Source organism: Rutilus rutilus (assembly GCF_951802725.1).
Source record: "Rutilus rutilus genome assembly, chromosome: 2".
Classification (NCBI taxonomy): domain Eukaryota; kingdom Metazoa; phylum Chordata; class Actinopteri; order Cypriniformes; family Leuciscidae; genus Rutilus; species Rutilus rutilus.
Window position 1 is genome coordinate 25,314,730 of NC_140210.1, and position 16,535 is coordinate 25,331,264.

Genomic DNA, 16,535 nt, shown 5'->3' on the forward strand with positions numbered 1-16,535 from the left:
AAAGGCCCCAAAAGCCCCTGAAACCTTGAAAAACAGGAATTTTAAACAAATCTCACTCAAAAGACAAATCCCCCCACCCCTCACACACACAGAGACGCAGAGGCAGAGAGAGAGAGGGAGAGAATTCTACAAAAAATCACATTCAAACCAAAATATCTCACTTCCTGTTGGTCACAGCTTATGACTATAAATTAGAAAGTTGTCCGGCTTGATGAGAACAATATACATAACGATTTTTGTGACTCTACTTAAAACTAAGCCCCCATTTTTGACTAAAGGTGGCGCTACTGAGCCCCTCACCACGCCCGTTTCTGAAACTTTGCACATGTCTACCGGCTAATAAATGTGATGTGTCTGTCGAGTTTCATCCAATTTCAAGTATGTTAAGAGTCTCAAAAGCATCTGAAAAGAATATTAAAGTTTGATGCGTTGCCACGGCAACAGTATTTAAGATATCAATAAACCTTTCACAGGTCTACATCTGCCGTGTGTCTACATTATACACATAAAGTTTGAAGCAAATCGGGTAAAAATAAGAGGGTGATTTCAAAGCATTTTGAAAGTGACACACTTCCTGCTGCCAGTTGGTGGCGCTATAACTTTGACTCACAATAGTCACATCAATGTGATCGGCCTCTGACCACGAACACACTGCTGAAGTTTTATCAAGATCAGTTAATGTATGCAGAAGTTATAACACACTTCCTGTTTATCTTTTCTCGCTATAAATTCGTTTCATCGCCACGGCCAAACCGTTCGAGATATCAAAAATCCGTCCGCAATTTAGCATCCTCAATGTCTTGACTTCATGCTGACCGAGTTTGGTGTGGATTGGATCAATTCCCTAGGAGGAGTACATTAAATTCCACAGCATGCGTTTTTCAAACAACCCATAATAGCTGACTTCCTGTTGGGCAGAGCTAATAACTTAGAGTGCGAAAGTTGTTCGGCCCGATGAGATCTATATGTGTACCGAGTTTCATACTAATACGTTCTTGTATGTGTCCAAGATTTAAGATTGTGTTCTAGGGGGCGCTGTCGAGCCCCCCTGCCACGCCCGGGTACCAGCTTCAGCCCGGCCCTAATGGCCGCGGGTTCTGACCTGTGTGCAAAGTTTCATGAGTTTTTGAGTCTGTTAAGGGTCCCAAAAGCCCCCGAACCCTTGAACAACAATAATAATTAAAGCTGCAAGCAGCGATGAAAGGGCCCTCGCACCCGTGCCATCAACACTCGGTGGTTTTAGGAAGACAGAGCATGGTTGGGAAATGTACATTTAAGGAGGTATATATAGTAAGAGTATGTCAAAGTCAGTTACAAAATGTTTTGTATAATGGTGATAATAGCATGCTTCATGACTCAGCTAAGTGTTGCTAGCATGTTTAGTCTGTTTCTAGCATGCTCAGTACACAATAATTATGTGGTTAGTACTGCATTACTGTGTTAACCATGTCAGTTTCTGTTGCCAGTAGGTGGCGTTATGACTATAACTGAATATGAGCATGGATGTGTGTTCAGGACAGAACTCTTATCAAACGTGTGAAGTTTGGTGCAAATTGGACATTGCCTTCTTGAGTAACAACAAAGTCATGTTTCATTGAATTAGCATTCTTTAGCACTTAGCTAAGCATTGTTAGCATGTTTTAACATGTTTCTAGCATGTTTAGAACTCAATGGCATTTTTAACATGTTGCTAGAACGGCATCAACGTGTTAAACATGTCACTTCCTGTTGCCAGTAGGTGGCGCTATTACTAGAACTGAACATTCTCATGCAGATGTGTTCAGGCCATGACTCTTATCAAAAGTGTGAAGTTTGGGGCAGATTGGACATTCCATGCCTGAGTTACAGCAAATTCCTATTTAATTGCAATAATAGCATGCTTTAGCACTTAGCTAAGAGTTTGCTAGCATGTTTTAGCATGTTTCTAGTATGTTGTTAGCATGTTTAACACTTGCTGGCACTTTTTTATATGTTATTAGGAGTCCATAACAGTGTTAACATGTCACTTCCTGTTGCCAGCAGGTGGCGCTATGACTGTAACTGAATATAAGCATGGTCATGTGTTCAGGACAGAACGCTTATCAAAAGTGTGAAGTTTGACGCAGATTGGACATTCCATGCCTGAGTTACAGCAAATTCATATTTAATTGCAGTAATATCATTCTTTAGCACTTAGCTAAGTGTTTGCTAGTATGTTTTAACATGTCTCTAGTATGTTGGTAGGATGTTTAGCACCTACTGGCATTTTTTTATATGTTATTAGGAGTCAAGAACAGTGTTAAACGTCACTTCCTGTTGCCAGCAGGTGGCGCTATGACTATAACTAAATATGAGCATGGACATGTGTTCAAGAGATAACTCTTATCAAACGTGTGAAGTTTGGGGTAGATTGTACATTGCCTTCTTGAGTAACAACAAAGTCCTGTTTCATTGAATTAGCATGCTTTAACACTTAGCTAAGTATTGCTAGCATGTTTTAATATGTTTCTAGCATGTTTAGAACTCAATGGCATTTTTAACATGTTGCTAGAACGGCATCAACGTGTTAAACATGTCACTTCCTGTTGCCAGTAGGTGGCGCTATTACTATAACTGAATTTGAGCATAGACGTGTGTTCAGGCCATGATTCTTATCAAACGTGTGAAGTTTGGGGCAGATTGGACATTCCATGCCTGAGTTACAGCAAATTCATATTTAATTGCAGTAATAGCATGCTTTAGCACTTAGCTGAGTGTTTGCTAGCATGTTTCTAGTATGTTGCTAACCTGTTTAGCACTTGCTGGCTCTTTTTTATATGTTATTAGGAGACCACAACAGTGTTAAACATGTCACTTCCTGTTGACAGCAGGTGGCGCTATTACTATAACTGAATATTCTCATGTAGATGTGTTCAGGCCATGACTCTTATCAAACGTGTGAAGTTTGGGGCAGATTGGACATTCCATGCCTGTGTTACAGCAAATTCCTATTTAATTGCAGCAATAGCATGCTTTAGCACTTAGCTAAGTGTTTGCTAGCATGTTTTAGCATGGTTCTAGTATGTTGTTAGCATGTTTAACACTTGATGGCACTTTTTTTATATGTTTTTATATGTCCACAACAGTGTTTAACATGTCACTTCCTGTTGCCAGCAGGTGGCACTATGACTGTAACTGAATATGAGCATGGTCATGTGTTCAGGACAGAACGTTTATTAAAAGTGTGAAGTTTGGTGCAGAATGGACATTGCCTTCTTGCGTAACAACAACATCCTGTTTCATTGAATTAGCATGCTTTAGCACTTAGCTAAGTATTGCTAGCATGTTTTAACATGTTTCTAGCATGTTTAGAAGTCAATGGCATTTTTAACATGTTGCTAGAATGGCATCAACGTGTTAAACATGACACTTCCTGTTACCAGTAGGTGGCGCTATTTCTATAACTGAATATTCTCATGTAGATGTGTTCAGGACAGAACGCTTATCAAAAGTGTGAAGTTTGGGGCAGATTGGACATTCCATGCCTGAGTTACAGCAAATTCCTATTTAATTGCAATAATAGCATGCTTTAGCACTTAGCTAAGAGTTTGCTAGCATGTTTTAGCATGCTTCTAGTATGTTGTTAGCATGTTTAACACTTGCTGGCACTTTTTTATATGTTATTAGGAGTCCATAACAGTGTTAAACATGTCACTTCCTGTTGCCAGCAGGTGGCGCTATGACTATAACTGAATATGAGCATGGTCATGTGTTCAGGACAGAACTCTTATCAAACGTGTGAAGTTTGGGGCAGATTGGACATTCCATGCCTGAGTTACAGCAACTTCCTGTTTCATGGCGAAACATCGAAATTTGTCAGGCCGCCGAGGACCCGCCCTTCGACGAAAACTCAAGATCTTCGCAATTTAACGTCGCAAAGGCCTTAAGATTACACTCACCAAATTTGAAGATGATCAGATTAAAACTGTAGGAGGAGTTCGTTAAAGTACGAGGCCTGAAAATGGCAAAAACTGCACAAAAATCTGAGAGGAAGTTCAAAATGGCTGACTTCCTGTTGTGTTTAGGGCTATGCTCCAAGAGACTTTTTTGTAGGTATTAGGTCATTACATGTATGTACCGAATTTCGTGCACGTACGTGGAACGTTGCGGGAGGCGCACTCCGTTGAACTTTTATAGGTGGCGCTATCGAGCCATTTTGCCCCGTCCAATTCTGAAACCTATATCAGATGTAAATTTTCGCCAGTTCTGACGCGTGTGCAAAGTTTTGTGAGTTTTCGAGCATGTTTAGGCCCTCAAAAATGCAATTAAATGCGGAGAAGAATAATAATAATAATAATTAAAGCTGCAAGCAGCGATGAAAGGGCCCTCGCACCCGTGCCATCAACACTCGGTGGTTTTAGGAAGACAGAGCATGGTTGGGAAATGTACATTTAAGGAGGTATATATAGTAAGAGTATGTCAAAGTCAGTTACAAAATGTTTTGTATAATGGTGATAATAGCATGCTTCATGACTCAGCTAAGTGTTGCTAGCATGTTTAGTCTGTTTCTAGCATGCTCAGTACACAATAATTATGTGGTTAGTACTGCATTACTGTGTTAACCATGTCAGTTTCTGTTGCCAGTAGGTGGCGTTATGACTATAACTGAATATGAGCATGGATGTGTGTTCAGGACAGAACTCTTATCAAACGTGTGAAGTTTGGTGCAAATTGGACATTGCCTTCTTGAGTAACAACAAAGTCATGTTTCATTGAATTAGCATTCTTTAGCACTTAGCTAAGCATTGTTAGCATGTTTTAACATGTTTCTAGCATGTTTAGAACTCAATGGCATTTTTACCATGTTGCTAGAACGGCATCAACGTGTTAAACATGTCACTTCCTGTTGCCAGTAGGTGGCGCTATTACTATAACTGAACATTCTCATGCAGATGTGTTCAGGCCATGACTCTTATCAAAAGTGTGAAGTTTGGGGCAGCTTGGACATTCCATGCCTGAGTTACAGCAAATTCCTATTTAATTGCAATAATAGCATGCTTTAGCACTTAGCTAAGAGTTTGCTAGCATGTTTTAGCATGTTTCTAGTATGTTGTTAACATGTTTAACACTTGCTGGCACTTTTTTATATGTTATTAGGAGTCCATAACAGTGTTAAACATGTCACTTCCTGTTGCCAGCAGGTGGCGCTATGACTGTAACTGAATATAAGCATGGTCATGTGTTCAGGACAGAACGCTTATCAAAAGTGTGAAGTTTGACGCAGATTGGACATTCCATGCCTGAGTTACAGCAAATTCATATTTAATTGCAATAATATCATTCTTTAGCACTTAGCTAAGTGTTTGCTAGTATGTTTAAACATGTCTCTAGTATGTTGGTAGGATGTTTAGCACCTACTGGCATTTTTTTATATGTTATTAGGACTCAAGAACAGTGTTAAACGTCACTTCCTGTTGCCAGCAGGTGGCGCTATGACTATAACTAAATATGAGCATGGACATGTGTTCAAGAGATAACTCTTATCAAACGTGTGAAGTTTGGGGTAGATTGTACATTGCCTTCTTGAGTAACAACAAAGTCCTGTTTCATTGAATTAGCATGCTTTAACACTTAGCTAAGTATTGCTAGCATGTTTTAATATGTTTCTAGCATGTTTAGAACTCAATGGCATTTTTAACATGTTGCTAGAACGGCATCAACGTGTTAAACATGTCACTTCCTGTTGCCAGTAGGTGGCGCTATTACTATAACTGAATTTGAGCATAGACGTGTGTTCAGGCCATGATTCTTATCAAACGTGTGAAGTTTGGGGCAGATTGGACATTCCATGCCTGAGTTACAGCAAATTCCTATTTAATTGCAGTAATAGCATGCTTTAGCACTTAGCTGAGTGTTTGCTAGCATGTTTGTAGTATGTTGCTAACCTGTTTAGCACTTGCTGGCTCTTTTTTATATGTTATTAGGAGACCACAACAGTGTTAAACATGTCACTTCCTGTTGACAGCAGGTGGCGCTATTACTATAACTGAATATTCTCATGTAGATGTGTTCAGGCCATGACTCTTATCAAACGTGTGAAGTTTGGGGCAGATTGGACATTCCATGCCTGTGTTACAGCAAATTCCTATTTAATTGCAGCAATAGCATGCTTTAGCACTTAGCTAAGTGTTTGCTAGCATGTTTTAGCATGTTTCTAGTATGTTGTTAGCATGTTTAGCACTTGATGGCACTTTTTTATATGTTTTTATATGTCCACAACAGTGTTTAACATGTCACTTCCTGTTGCCAGCAGGTGGCACTATGACTGTAACTGAATATGAGCATGGTCATGTGTTCAGGACAGAACGTTTATTAAAAGTGTGAAGTTTGGTGCAGAATGGACATTGCCTTCTTGCGTAACAACAACATCCTGTTTCATTGAATTAGCATGCTTTAGCACTTAGCTAAGTATTGCTAGCATGTTTTAACATGTTTCTAGCATGTTTAGAAGTCAATGGTATTTTTAACATGTTGCTAGAATGGCATCAACGTGTTAAACATGACACTTCCTGTTACCAGTAGGTGGCGCTATTCCTATAACTGAATATTCTCATGTAGATGTGTTCAGGACAGAACGCTTATCAAAAGTGTGAAGTTTGGGGCAGATTGGACATTCCATGCCTGAGTTACAGCAAATTCCTATTTAATTGCAATAATAGCATGCTTTAGCACTTAGCTAAGAGTTTGCTAGCATGTTTTAGCATGCTTCTAGTATGTTGTTAGCATGTTTAGCACTTGCTGGCACTTTTTTATATGTTATTAGGAGTCCATAACAGTGTTAAACATGTCACTTCCTGTTGCCAGCAGGTGGCGCTATGACTATAACTGAATATGAGCATGGTCATGTGTTCAGGACAGAACTCTTATCAAACGTGTGAAGTTTGGGGCAGATTGGACATTCCATGCCTGAGTTACAGCAACTTCCTGTTTCATGGCGAAACATCGAAATTTGTCAGGCCGCCGAGGACCCGCCCTTCGACGAAAACTCAAGATCTTCGCAATTTAACGTCGCAAAGGCCTTAAGATTACACTCACCAAATTTGAAGATGATCAGATTAAAACTGTAGGAGGAGTTCGTTAAAGTACGAGGCCTGAAAATGGCAAAAACTGCACAAAAATCTGAGAGGAAGTTCAAAATGGCTGACTTCCTGTTGTGTTTAGGGCTATGCTCCAAGAGACTTTTTTGTAGGTATTAGGTCATTACATGTATGTACCGAATTTCGTGCACGTACGTGGAACGTTGCGGGAGGCGCACTCCGTTGAACTTTTATAGGTGGCGCTATCGAGCCATTTTGCCCCGTCCAATTCTGAAACCTATATCAGATGTAAATTTTCGCCAGTTCTGACGCGTGTGCAAAGTTTTGTGAGTTTTCGAGCATGTTTAGGCCCTCAAAAATGCAATTAAATGCGGAGAAGAATAATAATAATAATAATAATAATAATAATAATAATAATAATAATAAACAGAGCAATTCCAAGAGGGTCCTCACACCATCGGTGCTCGGGCCCTAATAATAATAAACAGAGCAATTCCAAGAGGGTCCTCACACCATCGGTGCTCGGGCCCTAATAAACAGAGCAATTCCAAGAGGGTCCTCACACCATCGGTGCTCGGGCCCTAATAATAATAATCCTAACGAAAACAATAGGGCCTTCGCCCTTTCAGGGCTTGGGCCCTAATAATAATCCTAACGAAAACAATAGGGCCTTCGCCCTTTGGGCTTGGGCCCTAATAATAATAATCCTACCGAAAACAATAGGGCCTTCGCCCTTTCAGGGCTTGGGCCCTAATAATCCTTAGAAGAACAATAGGGCTCTGCGCCCTTTCAGGGCTTGGGCCCTAATAATAATAAACAGAGCAATTCCAAGAGGGTCCTCACACCATCGGTGCTCGGGCCCTAAATATAGCTGCGAGCAGCGATTACGGGCCCAAGCCGGTGGCACCGCAACCCCGTTGCCTTTAGTTACCTAAAGGCACCGGGGTGGCGGTACCGCCGGCTTTGGCCCTCCATCGCTGCTCGCAGCTATATTTATATATATATATATATATATACATACATACATACACACACATACATATATATGTATATATATATATATATATATTATTGTTCAAAAGTTTGGGGTCAGTAAGATTTTTAATGTTTTTAGGAGAAGTCTCTTCTGCTCACCAAGGCTGCATTTATTGATTAAAAATACAAACAAAAACAGTAATATTGTGAAATATTATTCCAATTTAAAACAGCTGTTTTCAATTTTAAAATATTTTACATAGTAATTCATTTCTGTGATCAAAGTTGAGTTTTCAGCATCATTACTCCAGTCTTCAGTGTCACATGATCCTTCAGAAATCATACTAATATGATGATTGATGCTCAATAAATATTCATTATTATTTTCAATGTTGAAAACAGTTGTGTACAGATTTTATTTTTTTTCAAAATGCTTTGATGAATGTAAAGTTCAAAAGAACAGCATATATTTCAAATATATATATTTTTAACATTATAAATGTCTTTACTGTAACTGTTGATCAGTTTAACTCATCCTTCATAAATAAAAGTACTGATTTATTTTATTTCTTTCCCCCAAAAATAAAATTTTAATTATTACTAACCACAAACTTTTGAGCGGTAGTGTTTAACGTTACAAAAGCTTTAGATTTCAGATAAATGCTGTTCTTTTGAACTTTCTATTCATCAAAGACTGTACACAACTGTTTTCGACATTTAAAATAATAATGAATGTTTCTTGAGTATCAATCATCATATTAGAATAATTTCTGAAGGATCATGTGACAGTGACGACTGGAGTAATGATGCTGAAAACTCAGCTTTGATCACAGGAATAAATAACAGTTTAAAATATATTAAAATAGAAAGCAGCTGTTTTAAATTGGAATACTATTTTACAATATTACTGTTTTTGTTTGTATTTTTAATCAAATAAATGCAGCCTTGGTGAGCAGAAGAAACTTCTCTGTTATGTGCGCGCCACAGACTGCACGCACGTCCGCTTAGAGTTCCGCCTTTTGCCTTCCGTCAATATTACGTTATTAGAAAAATATTTTTTTAGAGAATCGATTTTTTGACATTTGTGAATCGATTCAGAATCGTCCACGTCCGCATCGCGATGCATCTAAGAATCAATTTTTTCTCCCACCCCTAGATTTCATACAACAGGTTAATAAACAGTTACAATTAAGTCACTTACATTTTAGATGCAATGTTGACTGTTTTTGTTCTGTTTCAGCAGCGAAAATAGTTAAACAAAGATCACGGCAGAACCATCACGCATCACGTGTTTTCTCATAACTGAACGATTCAGCATTTTTAACGAATCGGTTGACTCAAAGATTGAATGATCAATCCATAAACATCTGTCTTAATCATGATCGACTCATTCGAACGAATCGTTTGAACGAATGAATCAATGACTCGCTTATTAAGATGGATGCCTGGCGACACCTAATGGCGGTTTAGTGTTGTTTAAAAGCATCATTCTTTCCCACATGTGTGTGATTTGTGTGTGCAACATTATCATTATTTTTCTTTCACTATTATATTAGCGATTTAAAAGCACCCACTCGTGTCACACGTCGATTAACCGGTGGGAAAATATCCTCAGACACATACCTAATAAATGTATATTTAAATACAATATTGGCCTACCTGGTAAAAAGTTTTATATACTATTTTGATGTCCTTTTGGACACAAGAGGGCAGTATAGCCCTATGTTTGCTTTTTTGTTGAACCAAATAGCACTAAATAGCCTGTTTTTAACTTTTTCATTCTTCTTGAATTGCAAAAACAGAATAAAATGGGTTTAGTTGTGATATTTGTATACTTTTATATAGAAATAAATGGTATATAATTACATTTTTAGAAGATTTTTACTTTAATCCCTCGCCATAGCAAAACCGTTTGAGATATTTATTATCCATTCACAATTTAGCATATTTAATGTAGTTTCATCATGTTGAAAAAGTTTGGTACGAATAAAATAAATAGTTTAAGAGGAGTGGCTAAAAATTCAGAGGCTGATTTTGCAAAAAAATTCACATTCAGACCAAAATATCTGACTTCCTGATGGCCAGAGCTATTGAATGTAAATTAGAAAGTTGTCCGGCTTGATGAGAACAATATAGAAACTATTTTTTCTTTACTGTAGTTAAAAGTAACCCCCCCACTTTTGTCAAAAGCATGTTGAAAGTGACACACTTCCTGCTGCCAGTTGGTGGCGCTATAACTTTGACTCACAATAGCTACATCCATCTGATCGGCCTCTTACCACGAACACACTGCTGAAGTTTCATCAAGATCAGTTAATGTATGCAGAAGTTATTCCACTTCCGTGTTTCTCTTTTCTCGCCATAAATTCGATTCCTCGCCACAGCCAAACCGTTCGAGATATCAAAAATCCGTCCGCAATTTAGCATCCTCAAAGTCTTGACTACATGCACACCGAGTTTGAAGGGGACACGGTGAATTTTCTAGGAGGAGTATTTCACATTCCACAGCAAGCGTTTTCCAAACAACCCATAATAGCCGACTTCCTGTTGGGCTGGCGTAAAACTTGACCGGGGTAAAGTTGTTCGGCCCGATGAGATCTATATGTGTACCGAGTTTCATATTAATTCATGCGAGCGTGTTTGATATATGGATCAAGTTTTAGAACCCCGTTCAAGGGGGCGCTGTTGAGCCCCCCAGCCACGCCCGGGTACCAGCTTCAGCCCGGCCCTGATGGCCGTGGGTTCTGACCTGTGTGCAAAGTTTCAAGAGTTTTTGAGCACGTTAAGGACCCCAAAAGCCCCTGAAACCTTGATTAACAATATAAAAGCAATAGTCAAATCCCCCCCTCCCCTCACACACACACAGACACAGAGAGAGGGAGAGAAAATTCTTCAGAAAATCCACATTCAAACCAAAATATCTCTCTTCCTGTTGGTCGGAGATGGTTAATGTCAATTAGAAAGTTGTCCGTCTTGATGAGAACAATACACATACCAAGTTTTGTTGCTGTTGATAAAACTAACCGCCCCATTTATGACTAAAGGTGGCGCTACTGAGCCCCTCACCACGCCCGTTTCTGAAACTTTGCACATGTCTACGGGCTAATAAATGTGATGTGTCTGTCGAGTTTCATCCAATTTCAAGTATGTTAAGAGTCTCAAAAGCATCAAAAAAGAATATTAAAGTTTGAAGCTTTGCCATGGCAACAGTATTAAAGATATCAAAAATCCTTTCACAGGTCTACATCTGCCGTGTGTTTACATTATACACATAAAGTTTGAAGCAAATCGGGTAAAAATAAGAGGGTGATTTCAAAGCATTTTGAAAGTGACACACTTCCTGCTGCCAGTTGGTGGCGCTATAACTTTGACTCACAATAGTCACATCAATGTGATCGGCCTCTGACCACGAACACACTGCTGAAGTTTTATCAAGATCAGTCAATGTATGCAGAAGTTATAATACACTTCCTGTGTCCCATTATTCGCCATAAATTCGTTTCCTCGCCTTGGCCAAACCGTTCGAGATATCAAAAATCCGTCCGCAATTTATCATCCTCAATGTCTTGACTTCATGCACACCGAGTTTTGAGGCGAATGGATGAATTTCCTAGGAGGAGTACATCAAATTCCACAGCATGCGTTTTCCAAACAACCCATAATAGCCGACTTCCTGTTGGGCTGGCGTAAAACTTAGAGCACGAAAGTTGTTCGGCCCGATGAGATCTATATGTGTACCGAGTTTCATATTAATTCATGCAAGAGTGTTTGGTATATGGACCAAGTTTTCGGACCGCACTCGGACCCCATTCAAGGGGGCGCTGTCGAGCCCCCCTGCCACGCCCAGGTACCATCTTCAGCCCGGCCCTAATGGCCGCAGCTTCTGACCTGTGTGCAAAGTTTCATGAGTTTTTGAGCACGTTAAAGGCCCCAAAAGCCCCCGAACCCTTGAACAACAATAATAATAATAATAATAATAATAATAATAATAATAATAATCCTAACGAAAACAATACTAAAGCCACCGGGGTGGCGGTGTCACCGGCTTGGGCCCTCCATCGCTGCTCGCAGCTATATTTATATATATATATATATATATAAAAATGTAACAAAAAAAATAAATATATATATATATACATTATATATGTAACAAAAAATAAATATATATATATATATATATATATATATATATATATATATATATAGCGAGGCGAGGAACGGGCAGAGAAGAGCGAACGTTTTTGGACATTCATCATATTGCATTGGTTTTCATTTCTTGTCCTCAAACCGAGCACTAATCTGTTTATTTTTAAGTCACACATTCTCCATTGATTAAAAAAGACAATCAAATGTATTTTTTAATGGTAGTATTATTTTATACAGAAATAAATTATTTATAATTCAGATGAGAATAAAGTTAGTGTTAATTAAAATTGTAAGGAAAACAAATATATTGATCTAAAATCTACTATCATTTGCTGCAAATAGGTTGACTATTTATATTTATTATTATATTTTATTACGGCTGTAATGAACCGGCTGCGATGTCAAGATTGCAATGCTTGAATGCACAGTGTGTGTGTGTGTGTGTGTGTGTGTGTGTGTGTGTATGTGTGTGTGTGTGTGTGTGTGAGGCGTGGGCACGATCGAACAGTGGAAACATAAAAACATAGGCTACTCCGTCGGTTTGTTCATACAGGACATCATTTAAACTGCGCTGTGTTTACTTATATTTATGTACACTCGCAAAAAAAACACAACATTGTGCTTTTGTAAAAAAACATTCAAGCAATCCCACCCCCGGAATGGCGCTATTTTTTAAAGGAGTCATAACCTTGTATTACATTGGATACCTACTGCTGTATTATAGCCTTTCAGGCCCTTCTAAAAAAGAAAAGTGGAAAAAAAATAAACACAGACCTACTTTTACCCTTATTTCTGAAGGCATTATTGTCTCGCGAGATCAATGCGATGTTTTGGCTGTCGTGGACGCTCTATATGGCTCTGCACGCCAGTTGAAAGGGTTGTTGGGACAGCGTCATTAAAAATTAATTTCATCCACTGGTCCCTGATAGTTTCGTCCGATTTTGGGAGATAAAACACATTTACATGTTTTTTATGGCAATCAACCACAGAGCAAGTCCGGTGTGCACTCGGTTTCTCCATCTTTCCCGACTGAACTGAATATGAGGGGGAGAGGGGAAGGGGGGGCTTCCTGCTGCGGTGTCCATATATGGTATATCCTACTACCTCATGACGTCAAGAGGGAGCTGAAATCAAAATCTCGTATTTGAGTGGGCGTGCACGCGCGCTGGTTTATTTACCCTGAGGTAAACAAACGCTTCACTTTTAAATATCGGCTTCCCGGCCAGTGTATAATCGTTAGTCGATCATAACATACATTGATTCTCGTGGAAAAGTGAAAATTGCAGGTTATGACTCCTTTAAATGAAACTAAAATGCTCACGGCTGCATGGGCAATAACGCGTCTACAGCGAGGAACGAGCAGAACAGAGTGAATGTTTTTTAGTTCATTCCTACTGGACGATCGTATTTCACTTTCGCTTTTAAAGGGATACTCCACTTTAAAATGAAAATTCTGTCACCATATTCTCACCCTCATGTTGTTTTAATCCTTTATGAATTTCTTTCTTCTGCTGAACAGAAAGGAAGATATTTAGGAGAATGTCAGTAACCAGACAGTTTCTGATCCCATTGACTTCCATAGTAGGAAAAAAAATTTATACTATGGAAGTCAATGAGACCAGAAACTGTCTGGTTACTGACATTCTTCTAAATATCTTCCTTTCTGTTCAGCAGAAGAAAGAAATTAATAAAGGATTGAAACAACATGAGGGTGAGTATATGATGACAGAATTTTCCATTTAAAGTGGAGTATCCCTTTAAGTTAGCGATTTAAAAGCCCCCGCCGCGGTGTCACACATCAATTAACCAGTGGGAAAAAATTCTCAGTCACATCGCTATTATATTTATATATAAATACAATATACAATGGGCCTACCTGATTTTGAACACAAGAGGGCAGTATAGCCTATGTATGACTTTTTTTTTTTTACTAAATAGCGCATTCTGGCTGATTTTAAACTTGTACATAATTCTTGAATTGAAAAAAACTGAATAAACCCAAAACTAGTTCTGTTTCGGTTTAGTTCTGATATTTGTATAATTTTATATAAAAATAAATGGTGTATAATTAAATTTTAAGAAGATATGAGATGTTTTCTGATTCCTTTTTTGACATTATTTTAATCCCTCGCCATGTCAAAACCGTTTGAAATATTTAATATCCGTTCACAATTTAGCATCTTTAATGTATTTTCATCGTGTTAAAAAAGTTTGGTGTGAATAAAAAAAAAAACACTTAGCAGGAGTGGGTAAAAAGCAGAGGCTGAATTTGCAAATAAATCCACATTCAAACCAAAATATCTGACTTCCTATTGGTCGAAGCTAATAACTGTATATTAGAAAGTTGTCCGGCTCGATGAGACCAATGTACGTACTGATTTTTAAAACTGTGGGTAAAACTAACCCCCCCACTTTTGTCAAAAGCATTTTGAAAGTGACACACTTCCTGCTGCCAGTTGGTGGCGCTATAACTTTGACTCACAATAGTTACATCCATCTGATCGGCCTCTTACCACGAACACACTGGTGAAGTTTCATCAAGATCCGTTAATGTATGCAGAAGTTATACCACTTCGTGTTTCTCTTTTCTCGCCATAAATTCGTTTCCTCGCCACGGCCAAACCCTTCGAGATATCAAAAATCCGTCCGCAATTTAGAATCCTCAATGTCTTGACTTCATGCACACCGAGTTTGGTGGGGATTGGATGAATTCTCTAGGAGGAGTACTTCGCATTCCACAGCAAGCGTTCTCCAAACAACCCATAATTTCCGACTTCCTGTTGGGCTGGCGTAAAACTTAGAGCACGAAAGTTGTTCAGCCCGATGTGATCTATATGTGTACCGAGTTTCATATCATTACATGCAAGTGTGTTTGATATATGGATCTAGTTTTAGAATCCCGTTCAAGGGGGCGCTGTTGAGCCCCCCTGCCACACCCGGGTACCAGCTTCAGCCCGGCCCTGATGGCCGCAAGTTCTGACCTGTGTGCAAAGTTTCAAGAGTTTTCGAGCACGTTAAGGGCCCCAAAAGCCCCTGAAACCTTGAAACACACTGAAATCAATTGGAAATTCCCTCCCACCCCTCACACACACAGAGACAGAGAGAGAGAGAGAGAGAAAATTCTCCAAAAAATCACATTCAAACCAAAATATCTGACTTCCTGTTGCTCTGAGCTAATAAGTGTGAATTAGAAAGTTGTCCGGCTTGATGAGAACAATATACATAACGATTTTTGTGACTCTACTTAAAACTAAGCCCCCATTTTTGACTAAAGGTGGCGCTACTGAGCCCCTCACCACGCCCGTTTCTGAAACTTTGCACATGTCTACTGGCTAATAAATGTGATGTGTCTGTCGAGTTTCATCCAATTTCAAGTATATTAAGAGTCTCAAAAGCATCTGAAAAGAATATTAAAGTTTGATGCGTTGCCACGGCAACAGTATTTAAGATATCAATAAACCTTTCACAGGTCTACATCTGCCGTGTGTCTACATTATACACATAAAGTTTGAAGCAAATCGGGTAAAAATAAGAGAGTGATTTCAAAGCATTTTGAAAATGACACACTTCCTGCTGCCAGTTGGTGGCGCTATAACTTTGACTCACAATAGTCACATCCATGTGATCGGCCTCTTACAACGAACACACTGCGGAAGTTTCATCAAGATCAGTTAATGTATGCAGAAGTTATAACACACTTCCTGTGTCCCTTATTCGCCATAAATTCGTTTCCTCGCCACGGCCAAACCGTTTGAGATATCAAAAATCCGTCCGCAATTTAGCATCCTCAATGTCTTGACTTCATGCTGACCGAGTTTGGTTGTGATTGGACGAATTTTCTAGGAGGAGTATTTCAAATTCCACAGCATGCGTTTCCAAACAACCCATAATAGCCGACTTCCTGTTGGGCTAGCGTAAAGCTAGCGTAAAACTTAGAGGACGAAAGTTGTTCGGCCCGATGAGATCTATATGTGTACTGAGTTTCATATTATTATATGCAAGCATGTTTGATTTATGGACCAAGTTTTCGGACACCATTCCAGGGGGCGCTGTCGAGCCCCCCTGCCACGCCCGGGTACCAGCTTCAGTCCGGCCCTGATGGCCGTGGGTTCTGACGTGTGTGCAAAATTTCAAGAGTTTTCGAGCATGTTAAGAGCCCCAAAAGTGCCCGAAAGGTTGACAAAATAATAATAATAATAAAATATAGCTGCGAGCAGCGATTACGGGCCCAAGCCGGTGGCACCGCAACCCCGGTGCCTTTAGTTACCTAAAGGCACCGGGGTGGCGGTACCGCCGGCTTTGGCCCTCCATCGCTGCTCGCAGCTATATTTATATATATATATATATATATACATACAT